The sequence below is a fragment of the Cebus imitator genome, unplaced genomic scaffold (assembly GCF_001604975.1).
Source record: "Cebus imitator isolate Cc_AM_T3 unplaced genomic scaffold, Cebus_imitator-1.0 Scaffold86, whole genome shotgun sequence".
In the NCBI taxonomy this organism is placed as follows: Eukaryota; Metazoa; Chordata; class Mammalia; order Primates; family Cebidae; genus Cebus; species Cebus imitator.
Genome location: NW_016107401.1, coordinates 6,875,557 through 6,903,330, shown reverse-complemented (window position 1 = coordinate 6,903,330; position 27,774 = coordinate 6,875,557). Strand labels below are relative to the sequence as shown.

The 27,774-nt window shown below is 45.5% G+C and overlaps 1 protein-coding gene and 1 long non-coding RNA gene across 2 annotated transcripts in view; one reads left to right on the top strand and one right to left on the bottom strand.

Annotated features, from left to right (window-relative positions):
• Positions 1-27,774, top strand: part of SLIT3 (slit guidance ligand 3) — a 544,627-nt gene that overhangs the window by 190,377 nt on the left and 326,476 nt on the right. The gene's annotated exons all lie outside the window — the stretch shown is intronic.
• On the bottom strand, positions 301-13,500 carry LOC119472118. Its single transcript, XR_005201229.1, has 4 exons — positions 13,380-13,500; positions 3,059-3,153; positions 1,541-1,655; positions 301-1,450 (listed from the first exon to the last, which is right to left on the bottom strand). It is a non-coding gene; the product is annotated as an uncharacterized LOC119472118 (long non-coding RNA).

The window sequence follows — 27,774 nt, the reverse complement described above, 5'->3', positions numbered from 1 at the left end:
TATTATGTGACTGGAGCCATTTCTGAATTCATCCCTTTCCTTCCTTGAGTAATAGTTTCCTTAAGATTCCGGATGGATTCAAGATATATATATTTTTTAATTCCCTCTCTTAACTCTCCAGCTGACTCCAGAACTGTATCCAGAAAGGTCTCTTGTAAACATCCCTCCCTTATTTGGGTCCTGGTTATCAGAAGAGAATGAAATTGGTTCCTGACTCTTCCTATACTTTGCCCTGACCCACACTTCCATGCAGACCTGGTCTCTGGAAAAATTACCAGCCCCAATCATAATGAACAGTGTCCCAATGGGAAGTAATCTAATTTTGCAAATTGTTATCCAAGTCATGAGGGTTGGAGGTGTCTGGAGACTTGGGGAGTGGCAATTGTGCTCTAATCCTGTGGTCCTGTGAGGATGCTGTAAACCAGGGTAGGAATTTCTTCAAGCTGAACCAATGTCTTCTCTTTCTGCCTTGTCCTTATTTTGTCTCTTTCCCTGCTATTCTCCCTTAAAGACAGGCAAGGGGTTGGTGGATTCCGGGCTGTTATCACCCTGCTTCTGGAGGATGTGATGCGTGTGACAGCTTGGGCAAGGCACAGAGCCCAGGCTGTGTGTGTCACACTCCGTTCCCACCGACAAACACTGCTGCTCGCCTCCCTGTCCAAATCTGATACCACGTATGTTCTCCCCATCCTGCGCTGTTGCTCTGGAAACCAAGGAAGCAGCAGGATCTGGGGTAGGATCATGACCGAGTCAACCTTAAAAGTCTCCCAGACGTTTCAGCAACTTCCAGTGGGAAAAATGGACCCACACCCCCGACCCAGTGAGAAGTTTTTGACAGCTTTCTCTCCCCAGTGGAAAAGTTTGCCTTCCGAAGTTAGAGAATGTCTCTCTGCCCACAGCTCATGTTGTGGGCAGGGTAGTATATTGGATGAAGATTCAAACTTCAGAATCTCAGGCAAATTCCAGCCTTGCTGCCCACGAGGTCATGCACGTAACAAATAAATAAGAGCTGTCATCTTACCCCCTTCAAATGCCACCCCGCTGCCTCCCAGGGTGAACTTGCCATCTTGCAGTCTCTTGCCACGTTGCTGAGTTCCAGTACTGTGTTCACACTCAATAATCTGCTCTTGGGATTAAGTTCCTGGTTCAGAGGCTTACCAGCTGGGTTTCTGGCATGTTCTTCACCTTTCTGGTCCTCCTACTGGTTATTCACAGTAAGGCAATAATTTTGCCTACCTCGAAGCTATGTTTTGAGAAAGAGAATTGCATACATGAAGTCCATAGCTCAGGACACCAGCCCAATATGACCGGCTGGCAGAATCACATTCTCCAATTGTAGCATGCAAATGTTTCCACTGGGAAGAAAAAGGTGTTTCTCCCTTTCCCCAGCCTCAATCTTTCATTCCTTTCCAAAGATGTATCTGAGCTTATAATACCAATTCACCTCTGTCTTTAGAGATAGATAAAACAGAGTCATGAAACTCAACCCCTGACCCCGTGCCCCGCTCCCATACACACACACCCATCTCAGCTCTATTACCTTTGCTGGCACCATGCAGGTAAGCCCTTCAATATGGTAGAATGCAGGTGGGGGAGCCTCGGACTTTAGGGCAAAGAAGATGGGTTGAGGATTACAGAAGAGTAAGAGCAGACAGCTGGGGTGCGAAAAGGAAAAAAAGAACAGAGGGTAGAAATACAAGAGGAGTGAGGAAGAGAGTGAGCAAGGAGAATGACCCTGTGAAGTCAGACGTCTCTGAGGTCCACAGAAGTCTGGGGAGAGTTTACTGTAGGCCTCTTCTCAAATGCACACATCCTCCAACCCAGAGGCCCAGAGCTGTTTCGAAAGCAGATGACAGAGCTTTACTCTTACAATTATCCTTTTAATGAAAATTCTACCCCTCTTTTTTCTTTGAATAGAGTCCTAAAAAATTTTTACACACACAAAAAAGCTATTTTTCAAAGTAGCAGAGTAAACCAAACCCCAAACCCACCCAGACTACTGTGCTCATTCCTCTGCGTAGCAGCACTAGGGCCTCACAGAGGAAGTCACTCCAAAGCCTGAGTGTTCAGGGTCTCCAGTGTGTTGGCATTGTACCTAGTTATATGCGTGCACACACTCGTACAATTCCCCCAAAAAAGGACATCCAAAATGATTTAAAAAAAGCAAATACGACTGTACCTGTAATAATAAATAACCTGATTAAGAAAAATAGCATGCTTGGATAAGAGAAGTTACAGCTTCTGTTTCCTTAGGCAACATCATATACACAGAAAACATCATGTTAGAGTGGGTACCCCTAGAAGTACAAACAATACTGAACTCTTAGTAAAACAGTGATATATTTTTTCTTAATACCTGTTCGCCTTTTGCCCATTTTCTTGTGGAACAAAGCAGGAGCTGGGGTGGGTGTGTGTCCTTTTTTGGTGCACTTACATGTTTGAGCTTAGAGTGCTCACCCTATTGTTTCTTGGCTTGACTTTTGCTCCCCTCAGAGGGATGTCAGGGCCCACACTGGAGAATGCCACCACTTGCACACACGCAGAGTTTCACCCAAAACCGTAAGGGGCCTGAAGCCTCTTCCTGCCTTTGCCTGTTACCCAAACAACCATGACACTTAGTAAGATGCGTTTGGGTATGATCTCTGGCTCACCCTTTCATTGAGTTTTCAGTCTTACTGTTTTGGGCAGCAGGCTCATTTTTGTATAAGGCAAATACAGGAAATATATAGTGGGTGAAAACTCAGTCTGCAAGTATCTGTATCCAGAAAAGGTGACTTTGATTGTTTGTAACAGTTTCTCATTCACATTCACTTTTCCCTTTTCCCTTTTCACAAAAACGAAATCACAAGCACTTGCAAATCCCTCTGCCTCCTTTCGGGGGCTGTGTCCAAGTTTCAGGGAGTGTAGCGGTGCCCAGCCTAAGGGAGGGAAGTAGTGGGCATCTAGTTCATGGAACCTAAGTCTGTCTACCTTGGTGTCCAGTGAGATCACCCTTTCTCACTCAATTTGCTTCTTCCCTACAAGTCTCAAGGGCACAGAAAATCATCCTTTGACTTACCGCCTTGCTACTCTGCGTCTCTGAGAGACTCTGGAAGGCTGTCTTTCAGGCAGTGCTCTCTTTGCCTTCATGAAGCCATCCCTCTGTGAATGCTCCTGCAGTGGCAGGAAGCCAAGGGAATTCTCAGAGGCCTTGCCCCCTGCGTGGCTCCACCTGTTAGACATGTGTCTCCTGAGACCTCAGCTTCTGTCATTCCCCTTGGTGTGACCCACTGCAAGTCCTGTAATTGGCAGAGGTTGGTTAAGAAAGGAGTCTCTCATCAGTCAGGTGCCCATCTGCTTCTCAGCAACTTGTACCAGCCCTTTGATGTTTTTCCCAGCTGGAGTAATCTTTGGTGGAGGGAGATTCCTAGTGCTGACTGATTAAGTATACTCTGAGTACACTCAGGGTTTAGATCTACAATGTCCAATAGAACTTTCTGTGATGATGGACGTGTTCTCTATGTGTACTTTCCATTACAATAGCCACAGTCACATGTGTCTAGTGTGACCAATGAATTGAATGTTTCATTTTAATTGATTTGAATTCAAGTAGCTCCATGTGGATAGAGGCTGCCATGGTGAACAATGTAGGTCTAGAATTTTGAAACTGAACGACCAAGAATTAATGTCTTTAATTTCTATGCTGTGCTGGGACAATCGGTCGCTAAGGTAAAGGTGGGATATATCTGGTCCAGCTAGATACAAGGGAGTATGAGTGTCTTGGAAGGGGCAGCATGAAACACATAGGTTACTATTTTAAAATACTATCTTGGCCAGGTGCAGTGGCTCATGCCTGTAATACCAGCACATTGGGAGGCCGAGGCAGGTGGATCACCTGAGGTCAGAAGTTCGAGACCAGCCTGGGCAATATGGTGAAACTCTGTCTCTACTAAAAGTACAACATTAGCCAGGCATGGTGGCTGGCACCTGTAATCCCAGCAACTCTGGAGGCTGAGGTAGGAGAATCACTTGAACCCAGGAGGCAGAGGTTGCAGTAATCTGAGATCACACCACTGCACATGAGTCTGGGCTACAGAGTGAAACTCCATCTCAAAAAAGAAAAATAGTATCATACCATAAATACATAAAAATTCATGTTGCTCCAATTAAATTTGTGGGCAACCCAGAACCTGGCCCTTGCCCTTGCCCATCCCTTAACCACTGCAGAAGATGCTGAGGGACCTCCGACAGATCACAGGCATCCTTGAAAATTGCTTTGGAAACCTCTGAGCTGGTTATAGCTAAAATACAGTCTGTTGCTGACATTCCAGGATGTAGACATCTGTATATCTATAGACAGAAGCTCTACATCTGCTAAGATGTAGATGAGGAAGTCGTGACTTCCAAAGGATGGTGACTTGCCTTAAGCACACAATCCATTTCTAGAAAGTTCTGAGAGCCAGTTCTGCCATACTCTATTCAGAACACTTTTCTCCCCACTTCATAGTCTTCTATAGGACTCTAACCCTGACATTACACAGTTCTATCTCACTGGAAATAATGATTTCCTGGAGGAAGGGTTCTCTTGCTCTAGCACTGTGTGTGGCAGGGCATCTACTGGTCAGTAATGGGGAAGACAAATTCATTATGCAGGGATTGTAGAATGTGAGCAGAGACCTCAGGCAAAAGTAATTTCCACAACCACTGTCCTCTCTGGTTCTGTGTGTTTTTCTTTTCCCTTTACATAGGTAGCAATCCATATACCCACCATCCATCTTTTGGAAATGCTAAAGGTGTTCTGAATAAGGAAAATATTTCATTCCTTAACTCTAACTTCTAACCTAAGGAAGGAGGCTCTGTGTTTAAGTTAATTTAATTCAGCTGCTCTAACAAATGAATTTAATGCAATGTATAATGACTCAAATTGATTGAGGTTTATTTCTCTCTCATATAAAGACCAAAATGGCTTTTCTTAATGAGTGGGTGGCTTGCTTCCAAGTAATGATTAAGAGACCCAGATTCCCAAACTCCTTTACTCAATTCATGATTAAGAGTAATCTTTAAGAAATCTGCCAGTTTCAGCAGGAGGCATCCTAGGTTCAATGCTAGGTTTGTTAGCATCATGGGAGATAAACTCAGGGAAGTTTCATGGACCAAGCCAGGCCAATTTCCTCTCCTTGTCACATGATCAGACCTAAATACGAAGGAGGCTGGGAGATGAAGTCCTAGTTATGTATCCAGGAAGACAAAGAAATGGGTTTGTTCAACTGCCAGCCAGTTTCACTACCCTTCTAAGCCAACATTTGGCAAACTTTCTGTAAAAGGCCAGATAGTAAAATATTTTTGGCTTTGCAGATCATACTGTTTCTCTCTCAAGCACTCACTTCTGCTATGATACTATGAAAGTAACCACAGACAATATGTAAAAAAAAAAAAAAAAAAAGAATGGCAGGACTTCCAATAAAGTTTTATTACAAAAACAGGTGGCAGCAGCCAACTTTGTCCTGAGAAATGGCATTTATTTGTCAGTCTCTGCTGTAACTCAGGGAAAACACTTATTCCCAAGCAAAACACAGAGCAAAGCGCATTTTAGACTATCTGCAAAGAACTGAAAAAGTTATGTCCATTTTCACTGCTGGAGACAGTGAAAGAAAATGGATTAAGAGGGCATAAAAGAAATCAGAAACATATTTAATTAATCCTTTATAAAAGGGAAATGTTTTCAGCTGTGCTTGGAAGGAAAAGAGCGATAGCTATAGGAAGAGGACATTTATTTAAAATGTAAATTTCAGGATTCTACCCTTAGTATTTTGGGGTTGGGGACCAGGAACCTGCATTTTCCATATGCCCCCCTGCTCATTTTAAGCAAGTGGTAGAGGGCGCAGGTGATCGTAATTTGCTTATACTGCCAAGGCATCAGTTTTTCTGACATTTGTGGATGTAAGTAGTTATGAGCCTGCGGAATACATGGGAAATAAGGTACCATGCATATGCAAAGCCACTGACCCAGGGAAGCCTAACTTTTCTTTTACCTTCAAGGAAGCTACCAGACTACAAGGGAGTGTGAGTGTTCTTAAAAGTCTTCCTAATTTATTATTTTTAATGAATTAACTTGGGACTCTAACTTACAACTAACAGGTTGCCTTATAGTGCAATCCACAATTAGATGCAAAGCAAGGGGCAGTGAGTCAAGACTTCAAACTAGGCTGTGACCCGGCAGGCAGTTTGGCTTCTTTGAGGCATTCCATCACTTGCTTCCCTCCTCTGCAAATATCGACCCCCAGATCTGAGAAAGGACAGTGTTTGCACTGGCAGGAGAGATCCGCAGTCTTGTGGAATGAGTTGACACAGCTGGAAGACCCCGATTCTGAACGCCATGTTATTTCCTTTCTCCTTCCCAGGATGCAGCTAAAAGTTCTCCCTTTGCAGTCTAGGAAAGATTCAGCCCTGTCCAAGGCTTCCTTCCTGTTGCCCAGCAACCCAGAATGAGAGAGGCAAATTGACCTGGAGACTCGGGGAGGGACTAGTTGTCAATGCAGGGTGCTAATGGGCACCTCAGCAGAGAGAGGCAAAACTGCTTTCTGAGTGACCTTGAGAAAGCCACTGCAGGAGTTCCTAGGGAAAGGAGTCCCAGACAGCTGTCAGCGTGTACCCGTTCCAAAGATGTAGTCAAAACAGAAGGAAAAAGAAAGCTGCCGTCAGACCCCCTGCTTTTCCCTAGAAATAGCCAGTCATCTACCATCAGAGTTGTTGTAGATATTTTAAATTCCCTTAGCAAGAAGACTGCAAAGCATTGAAGAGTGAAGAGCAAATCGATATGGTGTTTCCACAGTTCACCACCCAACTCAGAGATAAGAGAGAGAAAAAATGACGCTAAGATTTCTTCTTCTGGTAGAGGATAGGACTCCTGAGCTCATGTCTGATTTCTGAGCATGGAAATGTGCCCTTAACTGAACAGATCTACATGTTTCTTAAGTCCCCATGTCTCTGAGATGATGTCCAGCTACCTCCTCTCACCTGTCTATGATAATGGACTGCTAAACCCTCTTTGACTCAGCAGCCTGGCAGTGTCCTGGGCTCAGGTTGATACTCTGGCAACTGAGCAGCTCCCCTCCCTGAAAAAGGAAGCCTTTATTTTTTAGTGTCCTTTCCAGATGGGTTTGGTAAAATGTATTAATTCAGAAAATTCAAGCTGAAAGGGGATTGCCCGGGCTTTGATTCACTCCCCTAAGGCAGACAAGGGGCTGCTCCTCAATGACTTCAGTGTAGATAGGAATCACCCCAGGAGCTTGTGAAAAATGTGGGTTTTGGAACATCCCCGTCTCTGGGATCTGCCTCAGTTGTCTGGGGTGGGGCCTCAGAACTTGCATTTAACATAAACTCTTCAGGTGATTCTAATGCAGGCAGTAGAAATGCTGCAGGTAACACTGGAACCGGTGTAAGTAGGAGGCATGCAGGTTTCCGGGGGGTAGGTGGCAGATTTGTTTTGTGTCAATTCCTTCTTGAAGATGGAAGGGTAGAACCATAATCTCATCAGCAAGAGAATCTAGCAGTCTTACCAGCCTGTGTTAAACAAACAACAAGATTTCTTTGTCCTGCTAGAATTTTCCTCCTGCCGAGCCCATATTTCCTGTCTTTAACTCTTAGTGGCCCCAGATTGCTTCTCTGACTCCTCCTCATAAAAGCTAATAAACCCAAGAAGACTTAGGAGATACTCAGACACACTAAGCTGTTCCTTTGGCTTTTTTTTTTTTTCTCATAGAAAAAAATTTATTGACAAACTTATAAGCTTCCTCCTTGGACTGCTTATTCATACCCCTTTTGACACCTTTTTAGAGTTACCACTACAAGGTAGCAGATGACCACTTCGAGGTCATCTGTTGCTACAGGAGATTCGGCCCATTGCTGTGCAGAGGCTTGTGGCAAGTGTCAGTGGATTGGAAGGAGCTGGCTGCAATCTGTCCTGCCCTTTTCAGCCCTCCTGCCAGCAAGGCCTGCCTAAGTGTTGTGAATGTCCCTCACGCTGCCAGAGTGGCTGCTTCCCTTTCCTTAAGAGCTGCCTTTGGTGACAGCGGCCAGCATTTCCAGTTCTTGTGTCTTTCTAGCGCCATTTCGCGCCACGCTCTTCTTTAGCTCTTTCCTCAACGTTTCTGTATTAGGGAACTTCAGTGCCCAGCTCTGTATTAGTGCCTAAAGGTCCCTAATACAGAGCTGGGCATTGGGAAGGAGTAGAAGGGAACGTCCAGGCGAGTTCAGAGTGGAGGTAGGTGGGGAGGTCAAATATCTGGAACCACAGATAATAACACATGAAGCAAGCTGATCTCCCCACCTCAAAGTAAAGGCCATAGATGTCTCACTTAAATTAAGGTCTGTCTATGCCACAAATTCACCTGACCTCTTTCCAGGGCAAAGTGATTTTAACTGAAGATCCTCAATGACTTTTAAAGGCAGACTATGGGACAAGTCACACAGAAAGTGCTGAGTTACTTGAAGACTTAAAGCAATTGCTATCAAGAATCCTAGAGTTTCTGCAGTCATAATTCACATCACAAGGAACAGCACAGGATGGAGCTTAGAGACAGAGCTGGATTCAAACCCCACTCTTGCTTTGTGAACTTGGATCAGTCAGTCACTAATGTTCTCTGAACGTTTAAGTAGCAATATGTGTAAAAATGGCACAAACTCCAAAAAATAGTATTTATGGAACATTTACTATGTTCCTAATGTTATATATATATATATATATATATATATATTTTTTTTTTTTTTGAGACAGAGTCTTGCTCTGGTGCCCAGGCTGGAGCACAATGGCGCAATCTCGGCTCACTGCAACCTCTGAGGCCCAGGTTCAAGCGATTCCCCTGCCTCAGCCTCCAGAGTAGCTGGGACTACAGGCGTGCACCACCATGCCTAGCTAATTTTTTGTATTTTAGTAGAGATGGTGTTTCACCATGTTGGCCAGGATGGTGTCGATCTCCTGACCTTGTGATATACCCACCTCGGCCTTCCAAAGTGCTGGGATTATAGACCTCAGCCACCGCGCCTGGCCGCTTTACATAATTTTTTAATTGAAAAATCTTTTCATAGATGAAAAGGCAGAGGTGCCAAGAAGGGTGGAATCCATGTGAGTATTAACATGCCCTTAACACTGTGCTATGGTTGATCCGTTGTGTTATTGTGGGGATTAAGTGAGATATATATATATATGAGGAGCTTAGCACAGCTCATAGCATACAGTGCTCAATAAATAATAATTACATGTACTACATATGTTTAGTGGATGGATATGTCCCAGATGGAGTGACTTCTCAAAAAATGGGAATAGACACTCTTAATGAAAATATCATTTATTAGCTTTTATAAACTTGTATATTACATCTCCACTCCTAGGAAGGCTTTCTGGCTCCATAAAAGTCACTCCCCCAGTAATCAGCATGATACCTTATTTCACCCATTAGCTGTGTCTTGATTTCTGCAGCAGAAGGGTCGCATTCCTGTGTGCACGTGTGCTTCTGTATTAGACCAAGTGCCTTGGTGCAGGGGTTGTATTTATTGCTCTGTAGCCCCGGGTCTTAACCAGGAGACCTTTGCTTGCAGACTGCCTGGCTTTTCTTACTCAGCACTCAACAGGAGACTTGGGGATTTATCTTACAGCCTGAGAAGCACGTGGGAAAAACAGCTACTCAAAACTTTGTGAAGAAAGTTTCTAATTTGCTGGCTTCCCTGGTTTGTGGCCGGGGCTCACTGGCCTTTGTGAGGCAGATGGAGGAGATCTGACAAAGAGAAGAAAGAAGAAAGGCAGATATGGGATGGGAAGAGCAAGGGGGCAGAGAGAGAGAAGAGAGAAAGAGAGAGTGTGTGTGTGTGCGCGTGCGTGCGCGCATGTATTTTTCTGAGTCAGAGTCTCATTCTGTCAGCCAGGTTGGAGTGCAGTGGTATGATCATGGCTCACTATAGCCTCAAAGAATCCTCCCACCTCAGCCTCCCAAGTAGCTGGTCCTACAGGCAAGGACCACCATGCCTGGCTAATTTTTGGTTTTGGTTTTTGCTTTGTTTTGTTTTGTAGAGACAGGGTCTCAGTATGTCGCCCAGGCTGGTCTTGAATTCTCTTGCCTCAGCCTCCCAAAGCATGAGCCACCACACCTGGCCAGAGCAGTGTTTTCCATAAAATTATAAAAATTTTAAACTGGGAGATCCTTAGAGAGTAGCTATTCCAATGTCTCAATTTTATCAGTAAGCTTAGAAAGTTCCAGGGAAGTTAATTGCACAAAGTTACACAGCTACAGTTGATGTGTCGCTTTTGGACAATTGAAGCAGAAACTTCTGCAGCCTGTCCGTGCTTGCACAAATGCATGCGTATCGGTGAATCCTGGCTTTTGGAACCGCATGGCTGAGTGGCTCCTGGAACTGTCCCTACACAGAGTTATCCGCAGTCATTAACACACACCTGCAGGAGCTTCCCTGCCGGATGCAGGGTCACCAGAAAGCAGACCCTCAACCTGCTCTTGCGGGAGGACCCTTTACCTCCTGGGCTTAACAACAGCCCTGTAGGGGAGGGGTGGGAGGGAAGGATGATTGTGATGACAAGGAGATGCCCCAGAGCCGCTTTTGTTTTGTCCTTTTTTGTATTTTTTTGATACACAAAAAAACAGCCTGGGGCAAATGTATCAGCTCATAGAGGGGGTTGCTTTAGTGTTTGTCCAGTTAATTGTTTGTGATTCATTTTATGTGGATAGATAGCCCTTATTAATGACAAGATTTGACTTTTTGCCCTCCCGGAAGTTTGGTTCTATAATCTATAATGTCACTGCTGCCTTCTGAGGTTGTTTGTTTTGTTTTTTTGTTTTGTTTGTTCATGTTGTTGTTGTGCTGGAGTCTCGCTGTGTCGCCCAGGCTGGAGTGCAGTGGCGTGATCTTGGCTCACTGCAACCTTCCCCTGCTGGGTTCAAGGAAAATCTTCTGTCTTAGCCTCCTGAAGAGTTGGGACTACAGGCATGCACCACCACACCTGGCGAATTTTTGTATTTTTGGTAGAGATGGAGTTTCTCCATGTCGGTCAGGCTGGTCTTGAACTCCTGATCTCAGGTGACCCACTCGCCTCAGCCTCCCAAAGGGCTGGGATTACAAGCATGAACCACCACACCCAGCCGGAGGTTGCTTCTTAATGCTCCTACGCTCAGAGGTAGCCCACCTTCTCTGCACCATTTCACTTTCTTCCCTTCATTCCTGTATACAAACGTCACTGTTTTCTAGTTCAGGGGAGCAAAGGAAAGTGCATGTGAAGGAAGCTGGTTTCGCATTGGTCTTAACATTGGTCTTGACCTACCTTTTTTTTTATTTTTGAGATAGGCTTTCACTCTTGTTGCACGGGCTGGAGTGCAGTGGTGTGCTCACTGCTCACTACAAGCTCCACCTCCCAGGTTCAAGTGATTCTCCTGCCTCAGCCTCCTGCACACCTGGGATTATAGGCATGCGCCACCACCCCCAGCTAGTTTTGTATTTTTAGTAGAGATGGGGTTTCTCCATGTTGGTCAGGCTGGTCTCGAACTCCCGACCTCAGGTGATCTGCCCACCTTGGTGTCCCAAAGTGCTGGGATTACAGCGTGAGCCCCACGCCGGGCGACCTATCTTTTTTAATTCTGTCCTAGGCTTCAACCAAAGAAAAGCTCTGCCTGTGGCTGTTATTCCTCCTCTCCATCTCACCATCCTCTCCCCCACCAATACTTCAGGTTTCCTGGCTCTCATCAAATTTATACCGACTTTCCACTCCATGTACTTAGGTGTTCAGGCCCTGGCCAATTTTGGTTCAGAAAATTTGCTGGATATATGTAGCTGGAGAGAGAATAAGAACATACGTACAATGTATAACGGCAGGTGACACTACCAGATAAAACTATCTTCTTGAGTGATTCAGTCCATTTGTATCATTCCATAAAGATTATGTTCACTCCGTGAGTGTGTCATAAAGCTTTGAGATATCAAGAGAAACCAACTGCCCTTCCTCCCTCCCTCACTGTCTTTCTCCCTACCTTCCTCCCTCCCTGCCTGCCTGCCTCCCTCCCTCCTCCCTTTCTCCCTCCCTCCTCTCTCCTTCTCTCCTTCCTTTTCTCTGTCCCTCCCTTTCTCCCTTCCTCTTCCCTCCTTTCTCCTTCCCTCCTCCCTCCTCCCTCCTTTTCTCCCTCCCTCCCTCCCTCCTTTTCTCCCTCCATATATTCCTCCCTTCCTCCCTCCCTTAATCCCTTCCCCCTCCCCCCTTTTCTCCCTCCCTCCTCCCTCCTTTTCTCCCTCCCTCCTCCCTCCTTTTCTCCCTCCCTCTTCCCTCCTTTTCTCCCTCCCTCCTCCCTCCCTCCTTTTATCCCTCCCTCCCTATATTCCTCCCTTCCTCCCTCCCTTAATCCCTCCCCCCTCCCTCCTTTTCTCCCTCCCTCCTCCCTCCTTTCCTCCCTCCCTCCTCCCTCCTTTTCTCCCTCCCTCTTCCCTCCTTTTCTCCCTCCCTCCTCCCTCCCTCCTCCCTCCCTCCTTCCCTTCCTCCCTTCCTCCCTCCATCCTCCCTCCCTCCCTTCCTCCCTTTCTCCCTCCATCCTCCCCCCTTCCCTCCTTTCCTCCCTTTCTCCCTCCCTCCTCCCTCCCTCCCTCTTTCCCTTTCTTCCTCCCTCCCTTCCTTCCTTCTTTCCACAAAACGCTCTCTGTAATACAAGCTTCTCTGTAATACCACGCAGGCAGACCTCACAGTTTGGGTGAGGCATTTTATAACTCTTTTATCCTTCTCCCTCATCCACTCCGTGCAATTCCTACCACACGCAGGAACGACAGCGTGAACAACACAGGCAGCCTCTCTTCTCAGGGAGCCTAGAGCCTAGAGGCCTGCAAGTGAGAGCAAGTATGTAGATCTATAAAGGAGGCAATTTGGAGCAAGCGGCATGAAAACATAGAACAGGTCAGTGCGAGGAAGAGGGAAGAGGTATGGAACTGTAGGTTTGGAGGGCAGGTGAATGCGTATTGGAGCAGAGACCTGAATGAGTAGAAGGAGCCAGCCCTGCTCAAAACACATTTGTCTCTCGAGGAGCTGCCCGGGGTCCCAGCTTCCCTGGACCTCCTATTTAGCCCTGGTTTAATTCCACATGAGCCTTCACCTAAGAACGGGCGTAAAAGGCAGAGGTCAAGCAGCTGCTGAAAGTGGAGTAACCCAATCTCGGGCACAAGTCGGCCTTTAATAAGCATCCAGGTAACCCTTTGAAAAATGAAACCTGTGGTCAGGTCTCTGAGAACAGAAGGATCGGGTTTTAGGTTTAATAGCAAAACCAAAGAGCTGTCCCTTCCTAGGGCCCGTTTTGCTCCATGTCTGCTTTCCCCAGAAGAGGGTTTCCTGCCTCCCATCCTGGGGGCCCTGACCTGCTTACCTGGCACAGAGGTGGGCCACTCTGGGTGCAGCCCGGGGAGCTTGAGTTGGCCAAGCTTGCAAAATGGTAGGATGGAAGCAGAGGCCCCACGTGGGGTGTGAGAGCAGGTGACAAAAAGCATGGGGGGGGGTAGGAACTGGGCTTGGGGGTTGCTGGAGTTCGTATTTGTGGGCTATGGCTCAAATGATGATGTCACAGAAGGATGGAACAACTGTGAAGTCCAGGAGAATGTGTACATCTTTTCCTCTCCTTTGCCCCAGGCACCTGGGCAGAACCTCTGCTCAGCGGAAGATAAAGTGATAAGATGGGAGTGTGGGCGGTGCTAGAAAAAGACCCCTTTTACTTGATCACATTCTTGGCACTTGCTGTGTGCTAGACACTGGATTAAGCAGCACGCCTGCGTTATTTTGCTTAACTTTGTCAACATTTTATACAGTGGGTGGTAGCACTATTCCCATTTTATAGATGCAGAAAGTGAGGCTCAGAGAGTTAAGTGGCCCAGGCTCCTCCATGAATAGGCAGTGGCCAGCGTTCATCCCAGTTCTGACTAAAGAGTCCATACTCTTTGCATCTTTGCTTCACTGCCTCTTTGTGTAAGCTCCGGACCTGCTGTCATAAGACAAGTGGAAAGAGGTGACCTACCTTCCTAAAGGCGTTTTCCAAAGTGATTTCTGAAGGTATCTGATATGGGCAACTTTCCAGAATTAGCTCAGTTGTTCAAGGTTTCATGTATGAATAAGTGGTGTGGGGGCTGGGGGTTGAGAAGAGGTGAGAAGGAGAGACAGGGTGGAGAACGATTTCCAAGGCGGGATCTTTGCTTTATTTGATTCCAGTAAATTTTAACGAGGCCCTTAATGAAATCCCGGTGCTTAGCAGAGCCTCCACATTTACAGTTGCCAGACCTGGGGCGGAAGAAGGGAACTTGGAATCCTGGCACTAAGCGTAGTCCTGCTGACCTTTCACAGTTCAGGCGAGCCAGACTTGTAGGAATGAGCATTGCACTCTGAGCAGAGCACTCCTGCCCAGATCAAGGGGCCAGAATCATGACCCCGAGACAAGGCTGGTCCCATCTCCTCCATGGTATGTTCCACGGACATGCCTGAAGTGGATGGCTGCCAGTCGGTGAGACACTAGAAGGAAATACACACAGTTATCATGGGTCAGCAGAGCTTCATGCCATTTTGCTTCAGAGTTGTTACAAGATGAAGTCCTCTTGGCAATCATCAAAATCCTCATCTCATCTCCCAATCTACAAGATGCCCTTTCCTGTACCCCCCAATAATGGCTTTCATCAACGATGAAGAGTTATTGTTTGTATTCACTGTTTAGTAGATAATAAATCATATTTATAACATATCAAGTTATAAAGAATAAAAAACGACAATGAAACTGGTTCCTATCTTCCAGCACCTAGTTAAACCGAAAAAAAGGAAGAAAGAAAGAATATTGCCCTGTTTTTGAAGTCCCCTATGCTGAATGAATAAATGATATTTTTATCAAAGTAGGCAGTGCTATACATGGGGCTTCCCCAGAATCATATTCTGTATTTCCTACAAGATTCATGCCTGACAACAACAAAAAAGAGCATCAGCTTTTGTAATAGCAAAAACAGCTGCAGTGCATTTGCTGACAATAACATCAGGTTACTTTTAAGTCTGGTTGAGTGTTTTCCCTTCCCTTTGACCTGATGTCCATAAGTAAAGATTTTAGGATGTGTAAAACCCTGAGCTCTGACAGAGCGGGCCCCTCCTCTCCCTCGGCAAACGACTGCCTTGAGTGTCCTGGGCAGTGCATTCCTCAGCCTTCCTCCTCGGGGGTCCACAAGGCACCCCCGAAAGTCTGGCCTCGTTCTTTGCTCGGCTCTCTTCTCCATAAATTATCAGCCGCACTGTCCTCATTGAGCCGCAGAGGAATGAAGCCATCTTTTCTTTCTGTTTGTAGATGAATGTCACCTGGCCTGGAAGATGATAAACAGAGCTTGAGAAGCCAGAGCTATTACAGTTTTTTCCTAGAAGCCACAAGCAGTGGAGACGTCCTGCAGTCCCCTCTCCAAATTAAATCTTTTCATAGTTCTGGCTTTTCTGCAGACTGGAGAGAGGTAATGTGGAATCAGACACACCAAAAACTTCAGGGTTCACAAAGGCTTCTGAGAGGCATTTTGGAACTGAACTCGGTGGTGTCATTTCTGGGATGCAGGAGCCTGGGCCAGGCTGAGACTCAGAAACAATTCAGGATCCAGGAGCAGAGCTGGACTGGAGGATGAAGCAGGTGCTGGTTACAGCTTTGGCCCATATACACTTAGAGTCTTCAGTGGGCTTAGCTTCCCTGAGCCCTGCTCTTTTTTCTGGAAATAATTAGACTCAGATTTCTCATCTCAGTAGGTTATGGGGAGAATCAAGTGACATAGTCTGTTTGAAGGGGCTTCATGCACTGTAAAGCACTCTAAAAATAAAAGGCATTATTTTCTGATAGGGATGAATCTCATTCTACACATTCAGTTTTACAAACTCAGGTATGAGTTTTAGTCCACGTCATTTTGTCAATTTAATTTCTATTTCACAATCTACCTAAGGCTGCCAGATCTAGCAAATAGAAATACAGGACACCCACCACAGGGCATCCTATAATTCACTGGCAACTTCTGCCCTACCCCTCCAGGCCACCATCCAGGAAACTGTGGTCAAAATCACTCAAGTTCCACCCTCAATCTGGGCTGTACTTCTAGGGACATGTGCAACATCAAAATAAAGGAACGACCAAGCAAGTTAACTCTGGGTAGCCCCTTCCCTTTATCCTTGTTCATACGGTATTGTCAGGGGAAGAAACTCTCTGTGATCACACAGGGTACCTGAGAAGTTTCCGCCAAATCACCTCTGGTACCGTGTTTGCTTAGACATTCCACACAGCCATTTTTTTAGGGTCTTGTTCAGACAAAATTCATGATATTAGGTCCCCTTTGTAAAGCACCCAACTATGCTTTTACCCATAAACCCTCATTCGCCTCCTTCCTCCTCTAAAACCCCATTGGTTCACCTCTAGACAACAGCTTTTAGCCTTACAAAGCCAGGGAGTCTTGCATGCTACTTTTCCTTTCTGTTTTACAAGATACCATCCCTGAGGCAGTGAAGACAAGGCTGATTGGCTACTTGCTTGAGGAAAGAGAATAGGAAATCAATGAAAAATAAATATAAATTAATAGTTCAAAATATGCTCCAGCTATAATTAAAATTATGTTCATCTAGCATGTATTTATGGCTCTATATTACAGCTTCGTTTCTCAGTCTTTTCCTACCCCATATTTATAATTCTGGGAGGGAGAGACATATCCTTCATTATGTCTGACGTCTTACCGGAAGTAAGTACTCAGTGGATGCTCATTGAACTTGTTCTGGTGGCTTACAGCTACTTAACATGATGTTGGGATGTAGCATCATCCTGACAACCAGCTACAAGATTGGCACTGTCTGTATCCTAAGCCCCTTTTAGGAAAGGTAGCTGCTCTCAGTGATGACAACAGTCCCAATATTACAGCCCTGGTTTACTACAGGTGTGTTCTTCATGGGTGTCTGGGTGGGGCCAGGGAGTCTGGTGCAGAAAGGTGACCTGGAAAGGAGCTGGTGACTATACAGAATGCTTGCTCTTTGGCAAAGAGGGAAGAGCCTGTTTGCAAACAGACTCCCACATATGACATTTGGCATCGTTTCTCACTAATGACATCTTTCTGAGAGCCATGCAGAGCTTGTCTGCTGACTCACCCAAGTTACGGTCACCCAGAGACACAGCTATGTGGGATCTGGAAAGTGAATTAGCAGGTTGTTGGTCTCCAAAGGTGCAGGGGAGGACATGGATGTAGTATGGGAGTCTCAAGAGGAGGAAAACCATCTTCTAGTTTAATGCCTTTCAAGGACCATGTGCACTTGCTTTGTGCTCCAGAATAATGGCTTCCTCCTAATTAACCTTTCCTGGTTTCTCTCTCTCTCTTTTTTTTTTTTCTTTTTTTAGTAATTTTGGCTCATATTGAAATGTTACCTTGGGTGCAGAGAGGTCAAGCTGCCTTTGTTCAAATCCCAGCCCGACCAGCTGTGTGACTGCACACAAATTACTTAATCTCTGAACTCCAGTTTCTCCATCAGTCCAATGCACATGATGACAGCACATAAATATGTTCATCATGAGGTAGTTGGGGAGATTATGTAAGAAAATGTGTTCAGGTGTTTGCTGTAGTACCTGGAAAATAATAAGGGTTTAGTGAATGTTGGCTATTATTGCTTTCAAAATAATTTACCTGTGAGACAAAGAAAAGGCAGGAATATTTTTTATTTGAAACAGAGGATGCTCCCTATCACTCTTGGGTACATGGCCCACATCTAGCATACCCATGGCCTAAAGAACTCTGGGAAGGTGTTTAAGACACAATCGGGGCCAAGTGTGGTGGCTCTTGCCTGCAATCCAGGCACTTTGGGAGGCTGAGGCAGGTGGATTGCCTGAGGTCAGGAGTTCATGGCCATCCTGGCCAGTGTGGGGAAATGGGTCTCTGCTAAAAATACAAAACTTGGCCGGGTGTGGCAGTGCATGCCTGTGATCCTGGCTGCTTGGGAGGCTGAGGCAGGAGAATCGCTTGAACCCAGGAGGCTGAAGTAAGCCGAGATTGCACCGTTACACTCCAGCCTGGAAGACAAGAGTGAGGCTTTATCACAAAAAAAGAGAAAAGAAAAAGAGGATGTGAGGCAGGAGGATCACTGGAGTCCAGGAGTTTGAGACCAACTTGAACAACATAGGGAGGCCATCTCTCTGTTTTTACTAAAAAGTTAAAAAAAAAAAAAACAGATGGCGGGACACAGAGAGACTGTGTGGCTCATCCATACTCACAAGGGAAGTCAGTAGTCTGGTCTTGTCTGGGCCCACCTGCCCAGGAGATCTGTGGATTTCTCTGGCTCCATCCAGATGCCAGCTCTAGCTGCTGCTATGGCCTCTTCTCCAAGCCCCTGTGCTCTCTGCATGGCCAGGGAAGTCAGGCACTTGCCTTGGGGCCTCCCCCCACCCTTATAGCTCCTTGGCCACAGATTACATGGTAATCCAAAGATGAGAGCCCACAGGAATCATTTGCTTTTCTTCGTAGGAGTCTGGAGATCCCTTTTTCTGTAAGACCTAATGTTTTCTCTAACTCACATCCTGCCAGAGATGATTTCTTGTCATTGCAAAGAATTGATCTTATTTTTGCCTTTCATCTTCATCTTTACCCAAGAGAAGGATAAAATTACCATTAGTTCACCAAAAGCCACGGAGAGCTGGGAGTCTGTGTCTTACATCATGGCAGAACCACGCCTTCTACCTGGAAATACCAAAGTAAAGTGTCGGGTTCTCCAGGGATGGGGTTCCGCAAAGCTCAGGACCAGACCTCCGGGCAGGCTGGCTGCTTTGCAAGGAGAGCTCTGTTTGATGTCCTATAAGGCAACAGGGAAAAGGGAAATTCTCAGGGAAGATTAATGTCTAGATTAATATCTAGCAATAACTTCCTTGGCCCTGAGTGTTTCAGCAAGAGAAGTCATGGGGAGCCCAGTTTCTAAAGGCAAAAGATGGACATGTGTGTATGTGCATTTTAACTGCATTAGGTAAAGGCCATCTTTGGTTATGATTACTCTTGGAAAGAAACGCTATTGAGAGGGGCTTTCTACTTGGAGAAAGTGAAGATAGTTAAAACTGTAGCAGAGCAAGTCAATATATTCAGTGAAGCAGACAGGCTTCAGTGTATGTAGGCAAACACAGACTACACACCCAAAATACACACTTTTAAGTACACACACACAGGTATGTATCACGTAAAGATACTTACCTATCCAGAGATTCCTAGACACTTTGGACCTAGTCTCATTTTAACATCTATTTGTTTTAGATCAAAAAACATGGAGAATAAGGTTGGGGCCAGAGGGACTGCCTGATGTCCCCCCACTTCGTCTTCAGTGATCAGGCTTTCAGAGTCCCTGAAATTGTCAATGAGTCATGATGACAGACTAGGAGAACATCCAAAATACTGAGACTTGGCAGTATAGAGGTAGAATTAGTCTGTTTTCACACTGCTATAAAGACATACTGGAGACTGGGTCATTTACAAAGGAAAAAGGTTTAATTGACTTACAGTTTCATGAAGAAGCCTCAGAAAACTTACAGTTATGGCAGAAGAGGAAGCAGGAACCTTCTTCACAGGTGGCAGGAGAGAGAAAAGCAGGGGAAACCGCCCTATAAAACTATCAGATCTCATGAGAACTGACTATTGCGAGAACAGCATAGGGGAAACCGCTCCCGTGATGCAGTCACCTCCCACTAGGTCCCTCCCTTGACATACGGGGATTACAATTCTAGATGAGATTTGGGTAGGGACACAGAGCCAAACCACATTACAGGTGGCAGTTGGGGATGGGGTGGGCAGGGCAACGCGATGAGAGTAGCCTGGCTTGCCAAGTGCCCAGGGCATGTCCCAGGCACCACATGTGTATCCACACACACTGCAAAAAGACCAGGGGGGTGGGTCGGCTTTCATGTCCAGCAACAGGAATGCTTAGGCGGGAGGCACTTGGGTTTCCTGGTAGAGCAATCTCTCATTTAGGGAACTTCAGGGAGGAAAAGACAAATGGAGGTGAAGAATTAACTTTTCTTTTTTGAATTTTCAAATCCCCTTAACACCAGGTTGTTGTCAGCTCTTTGTGCTTAGAGAGGGGAGGGAGGGAGTGTGTGTGTGTGTGTGTGTGTGTGTGTGTGTGTGTGTGTGTCAGAGAAAGAGAGGGGGAGAGAGAAAAATATCTTTAAATTTTAATTGGTCTGCAATGAAAGATTTAACTGTTTAAAAAACAAAACCCTCTTGGTCCCAGACCACAACTCGTGTGTAATGTGGGAGGCTGGGGAATAGTGAAGAAAGAGGGAAGGGAGGGGCAGCTTCCTCATGGCTCCGCGGGGAGTCGTGTTGTTAAGGGATGAAGGAACCAGCCATATGGACAGTAGAATACACTTCAGATCTGCAGACTCTCTCATTGTCCCCTCTCTTAGGTGAGGAAGCTAATTTTTTGCTGTTTGTATTATCCTATGACTAAAACAGATGATTAGAGGAGAGAATGCTTTACGGTTTACCATATACCCAACTTCAGGGGATGGCCTGGCTGGTGGGTGGTCATGCTCCTGAAGCGCAGTGAGACAGCAGTGGCCCTGGGGATCAGGCATTACCGCTTGGTAGGACGATTGTTTTCTTGTCTGTCTCCCCTTTCTCTTAGGTTTTGAGCCCTTGCAAAGCTGGAACTGGCCCTGCCTTGTCCATCACAAGGACAAGGGCCTACCACAGTGCCCGGTACTGAGGAAATGCCTGCTGAAAAGGCAACAGTAAATACCTGTTGAATGCTCTATGGGCATTTTGGGGGAAGTATAAACCCTAAGTTCCTATGGCCCTGCTGACTTCTCTGCCTTGCCGTTCAGTTGCAACACTAACCTTGAGCAATAACACAGGTTGCCTTTGAGGCCTTTCGCACTGAGTCTCCCCCAGAGCTCCAAAGGCACGGGTACTCACCAGCAAGGCAAGGACTATGTCTGCCCTGCTTACTGCTGTACCTGCAACTCTAGTAAAGTGTCTGGAACATAGTAAACATTTGTTGAATGAATGAATATTACAGCTGTGTCCTTTGCTATATCCTGATTGTGTAGCTGAAGAACGAAAGTGGGGATATACATAATGGTAATCTCATGCGCGCCATGTGCAAATCCATTCTAAATGGCATTAAACTGAGTTGAACATGTTGTCTCTATTCTCATTCAACCTTGGCCCAGGTCATCGGGGAGCATGCTGGTGGTGCTGGTGATGATGATAATCATACTAATCACGGTGGTTATAATGCTTACCATTCAGCTTGCCATGGGCCAGGAGTTCTCCTGTACGTCAAACATGCGTCATCTCATCAAGTCTTTGTAGCCACTCTGTAATGCAGACATTAGATTCTCTGTTTTACAAAAACTGAAGCTCAGAGGCTGTCTTCGTCACCTCAGACTGCTATCAGAGGATATAGGCATAGCTGGGGGATATTCCAGGTTCCGTTTCAGACCACTGCAAAAAGGTGAATATCACAATAAAGTGAGTTACACACATTTTTTAGCTTCCCAGTTCATGTAAAAGTTATGGTTGCACTATTCCATAGTCTGTTGTGTAATAGCATTATGTTTTAAAGACAGTCTGCATACTTTAATCAAAAAATACTTTATTGTTTAAAAATACTGACACTGAAGCATGAAGTAAGCACATGCTCTTGGGAAAAATGACACCAATAGACTTGCTTGATGCAGGGTTGTCACAAACCCTCAATTTGTAAAAAAGAAAAAAACACAAAATTTCTGTGAGCGCAGTAAAACAAAGCTCAATAAAGCAAGGTATGCCCGTACCATAGACTGGGTGGTTTAGACAGCAGACATTTATTTTGCATAATTCTGAAGACTAGGATGTTCCAGGTTAGGTTGGCTGCATGGTGAGTTTCTGGGGAGGGCTTTCTTCCTGGCGTGTAGCTGCCTTCTAGCTGTATCCTCACTTGGCCTAGAGAAAGCAAGCTCTCTGGACCCTTCCTATAAGGGCATTCATCCATCATGAAGATTCCGCCTTCATGACCTCATCTAGTCCTAATTACTTCCCAAAGGCTCCACCTCCAAATACCATCATATTGGTCATTAGGCTTTCAAACATGAATTTTGGTTGGATACAAACATGCAGTCCATAGCAGAGGGGCTACCCGTATTCCCAAAGCTACGTAGCTTGGGAGACGCAGAGGCAGGATTTTCACCCTGGTCTGTTGGGCTGACTCCAAAGCCCCCTCTCTCCTCTCTGCACCGCGCTGAGCAGTATCACACTCAGTGCTGGAAGAAGGCCCAGAGGGCTCAGTAAAAGCAGCCGAAGAAAAACAAATTGGAGGGAGTCTATTATGGTTGATCTTAAAAGCCTTGTAATGACCTTATTTTCTCCAGAGGACATCGTGAAAGCCAATGATTTACCCTGGCAGCCCAGCTTGGGGGAGATGTCCAGGCAGCCAGTCCCCCTACCTGTGCCTCGGGGCACAGCAGAACCTAACCCAGCAGGGACTCCCCGGGGAGCCATTCCCATCCACTTTTACTTATCTGAGATGCAGGAATATCAGCCTTTTGGGTTTTGTGTTGTTCTGTTTTTTTTCTTTCCTCAAAGTGGTCATGGGCTTCTAGCCAAAAGTCCTTTCAGTTAATGGACTAGGAACGGCACCCATGAAGAAAATTAGAAACAGATAAGAAAAGAAGAGCCTTCGTGCTCAGAGCAGAGGAAGGGAATAATTCTTGGATTATGCTGATGATTTACCAATGTTTTTCTAACGTGAGAATCAGTCAGCAGGGGCCTGGGTTTTTTATGGAAGAGGAACCTCTTCCAGACAGCTCACTCCACAACAGCCCCCATAAATCCCAGCACCCCCACTTCCAGCGAGAACACCGCCCCCCTCCAGAGTCGCCATGTCAAAGCCTGTTTAGCTGTTCTTTACTTATCAGCTGCAACCCCAACATTAGTTCATGCTTGGAATATGAAGCCATTTCATATTTATTCTTGTTATATTTGGCAAGAAGCCTTGAGAAAAAAAGAGAGTCCCCTGTTGGTACTGTTCAGCTCTTATATCTTTATAGCCTCCTCAATTGATTTGACAGGGCAATCACAGCCCACGAGTGAGACCAAACTCTTTTCTCAGCAAAAGGCTGGGAGAGCAGGCACAGCTACACAGCTCACTCCTTCAGGTTCTGCCCCAAGCCTGTGTCCACGTGTGTGGGCATATGTGTGCCCACACACGTGTGCAGACCAATGCCATAGAAAGAGTTTCCTCTTGGCAATTTTCTGGTGGGAGCCTCTGAAAAGAGCTAGGGTATCCGAGGAGACATTAGGAATGGTATTCACCACAGAACATTCTAGAAGCTGAGCCAGGGTCAGACTCCCACAGAGGGTACTGCAGTTACTCAGTAGGACTTCAAGGCTACAATGAGCTTTGGAAAGATGTGTTGAGTGCCTTGGTCTGCCTAAAAGCTAGGGCTCAGCTTCTGCAAACCTCAGAGAAGTCAAAAGAGTTTTAACCCAAGGGATAGTGACAACTTGACGTGCAAAGTTGTGTGTGCTCAGACACACTGAACATTCTGGAAAAAAGGACTGTAGATTTTAGTGGGTAAACAAAGGAATCTGTGACCCTCATAAGCTTATGAACCTGTGAGCTAAGGCAGCCTTCCCCAAAGAATAAGTGCCCCACTGGTAGTATGAGATGATTTTAAGATTTAGATGAACTGCTTATTTTACTAGGCATATACTGGTTTTCATGCAGTTAAAACATATATGTAACTAATATACCAAGTTTGCAATTTCAGAAACATTGCAGATCAGAGTGAGGATAAAACAGATATTTAAATAAACAAGAGTCATTAGTGGATAAGATAAAACAAGTAAACAGCAGTACAAGTTTTGTGCCTCTGTGGGAAAATTAGCTAATAGTGAGAAAAGACTGCTAGAATTAGGGAAATACTTTGATCGCGGAAGAAAAACATGGGAAACTGTAGCCCTTATCACCTCTTGTCCCAAGTACGGAGATGTTTTAACATTAGACCCCCTGTTTCTAGTCTCTTCCACTGCCTGCACCCCATTGCCATCCTCATACCCCCTCGCTCCACGTGACTTTCCTGCCCTGGAATTCACAATGGCTCCCTGTGTCCGTCAATTCTGTCCATACTCTCTAATTGGGTTTGCAAGTCCATCCTCCCACCTGATGTCATTGCCACTATTTCCTGGTTCAGTTCTGAAACTCTTCACCTGTCAGACTGTTCTTTTCACTGTCTGCCCCAAATCCCCATCTGTACCCATTGTTGCCCCATTTTTTTTTTTTTTTTTTGAAAGAGTCTCATTCTGTTGCCCAGGCTGGAGTGAAGTGGTGCATTCCTGGCTCACTGCAACCTGTGCTTCCCAGAGTCAAGTGATTCTTTTCCCTCAGCCTCCCTAGTAGCTGGGACTATAAGCACACACCACCACATCTGGTTAATGCTTTCTGTTTATTTTTGTTGTTAGTAGAAATGGGGTTTCACCACGTTGACCAGGCTCTTCTCGAACTCCTGACCTCAGGTGATACGCCCACCTCGGCCTCCCAAAGTGCTGGAATTACAGGAAGGAGCCACCACACTGGCACATTGCTTTTTCCTATAATTACCTCCATACCTTCATGCTTCCTATTCCTCTTTTCAGTTTCCTCCTGTCCCTACTCTAAAACCTACCATTTTCAGTTCCCACCAATGTCTCCCTTCTCTGGAGTATTGCTGCCCTGCAATTCTGTATGTCAAGGGAAAAAAAAGGGACTTTGGTTAATTACCACTTCACTTGGCAGCAGGAAGGGTAGGCTGAGAGAGGAGCTACAGCCAGGAGTCTAAAACTCTACTTTTGGCCTGTTTGAATTGTTGACAAAAATGGGATAAGTTTGGGATTAATCATTGAAAAACAAGTGAGATAAACTCCTGGGTTCCAGAGATATTAATTCCTTGGTTCTCATCCCAGTTTAGGTTATCAAAACCAAGAATTGTTCATTTTTCACAGTTTATGAGGTTTATCTTTGGCCTGTCATGAGATGCTGACAGAAAAATGAAATTGGTCTGTTTCTAGTCTATTTCACTTTCTCATTCCCACTCTCGTAACAAGTCAAAATGCTCCATTGTAACACTTAAGGAGAAAAAAATTGACATGAGCACCCTATGTGCCTGTACTTCTTGTCATTATTTGGTGGGTTTTTTCTAAATATTTATATTATTCAAGCCAAACTCAAAAGATGGGTGCCTCTCCCTTCATTTCAAGCAGAAAGTAAATTTTAGGTACTTAGTGGGAAAGGGTGATGGTAAATTAGCATGTGGGGGTGGTTTGGGAACTTTTCATCTTCTCAGGAGAAGGCAGACAAGACACAGGTTCAAAACACAGACAGTAGTGATGAGCTGATGAGCTGCAGGAAACTTCTGAGAAGTTTCCTCGGAAAGGGCAGAAAGGGTTGGCTGAGAATATTTATTCATTTCGTCCTCATCAGACGTTCGTTTATAAAAATAGCAAAGCATTTGGATACATGTGAAAGTGGTTTGAAACGTGAAAAGTATTGTGGCTTTGCAGGAAAGCATTTTTTTCCATTGAATGGGATTATTTATGTCCCTCTGACATATCACAACTTTCCTAACAAATAAGATGACAAAGTAACAAACTTCTTACTGGGGAGCCACTGAGTGCAGAATTCACTAAGGCAGGTTTCCGAAGCAACTCAAATAACAGATTGGCAGGAAAAGTTATTCGAGAGAGATTTTAGAACTGAAAACCCCAATAAAGAATATCTAGTATAAATTAAATAATACTTCAAGAATAGGTTGTCAGGACTGTTACAATTGAACAGCCAGCCCATCAGTATTTGTCCGATGCATACTGTTTGCTCGGGGCTCTAATAACTGCAGGTGTGCATCTTTCTTTCTGTCGCTGTTTATGTGAAGGTAATTTCTGACCATTCTTCGGTGAGTTTGGTACTGACCAGATCTCTCACATTCAACTCTGTATTGTATTATTAATGTCATGATCTGACTTCTAACACCATTCAGTTTTTCTTATGAGTTCTTATGTAAATTTTTTGTTGTGATTATTGTTTTTAGGTTATTGAACATTTTCTCTGAGTCTTTTATTGTTCTTTTTGAATGATTCTTCATTGTGGATTTAAGCATTGATGCAACTGAAAGAACTTTCCATTTGAGAAAGGGTTATGTTAATATCCTTTACAAATTTTTTTTTTTTGGAGATGGAGGTTTGCTTTTGTCACCCCGGCTGGAGTGCAAATGGTGTGATCTTGGCTCACTGCAATCTCCACCTCTCTGGTTCAAGCAACTCTCCTGCCTCAGCCTCCTGAGTAGTTGGGACTACAGGTGTGAACCACCACACCTAGCTAATTTTTTATTTTTAGTAGAGACAGGGTTTCACCATGTTGGTCAGGGTGGTCTCAATCTCTTGACCTTGTGATTTGCCCACCTGAGCCTTCCAAAGTGCTGGGATTACAGGTGTGAACCACCGCACCTGGCCATAACTTCTTAATAATGATCCCAGCATTTCTTGAGCACTAATATTTAGAAGTGATGGGGAATAGTTTACTTCTGCTATTTCCAAAGAAGGATGGAGATACCCAGACCCCAACTGGACAAATCATGAAGGGTCTTTGGGTCATCTCCCTCCTCCAAGCCATGAGCTACAAGAGGAAGGACTGAGCCTGTGCAGTCCAGCACGTCCACTTTTGCATGGGTCTTCCTGTGCAAAAGCTCCCAGGTGGGCATCCACTCTGTATCTGCAGCCTTAGGGCCTGCCGTCTGGAGTGAAGCCAAGGCTACCTTTGTGAGTCCTGTGCTGCGTATCCTCTGTCCACACTCCTAGGCTTTGACAATGTGAGGCAGGGACTTCGGCTGTGTGCCGCCTCTGCAGACCTTCACCCTCTCACCCTATAGGGATACTGTCCAAAGTTTGTGGAAGGCAGCACTAGGAAGCCCGGTGGTGGCTGGGGGCCAGATACCTGAGTCCTTCAGAGGAGTTCATCGGCCATGGAGCCCATGTTCTGGTCTCCATCTGCCTGCTTCACGTGGGTTTGGAACTTGGAAGGGGATGGAGGTATGATTAATTATCGCTCAGCGCCCCCAGAATACCCCCACAAGTCTCTGTGTAGCTGTGCTGTTTTAATTGATCCAAAACCTTATGGGATAAGGATCATGATTGCTATTTATCCCATCAGAAAACCAAATTAAGAAAGGTGAAGCCAGCAGCACAAGATGAACTGCTGCAGATCCATGCCTGCAGATCTGTGACTGTGTCCTACTCCAGAGCCAGAGGTCCTGAACCCGGTACCAGAGGCTCTCATACTTCAAAGTTGACTCATTACCTCCTAAAGGGTGGCTCACACCTGTAATCCCAGCTTTGGGGAAGTAGAGGCAGGAAGATTGCTTGAGCCCAGGAGCTCGACAACACCTGGGCAACACGGTGAGACTCTGTCTCTAAAAACAAATTTAAAAATAGCTGGGCATGCTAGTACATGCCTATAATCCCAGCTACTTGGGAGGTTGAGGTGGAATAATCACTTGAGTCTGGGAAGTTGAGGCTGCAGTGAGCCATGATCACTCCACTGCACTCCTGCCTGGGTGACAAAGCGAGACCCTTTCTCAGAACACTCACTCACTAACTCACTCACTCCACTCACTCACTCACTCACTCACTCCACTCACTCACTCACTCACTCACACTCACTCACTCACTAACTCACTCACTCACTAACTCACTCACTCACTCTACTCACTCACTCACTCACTCACTCACTAATTCACTCACTCACTC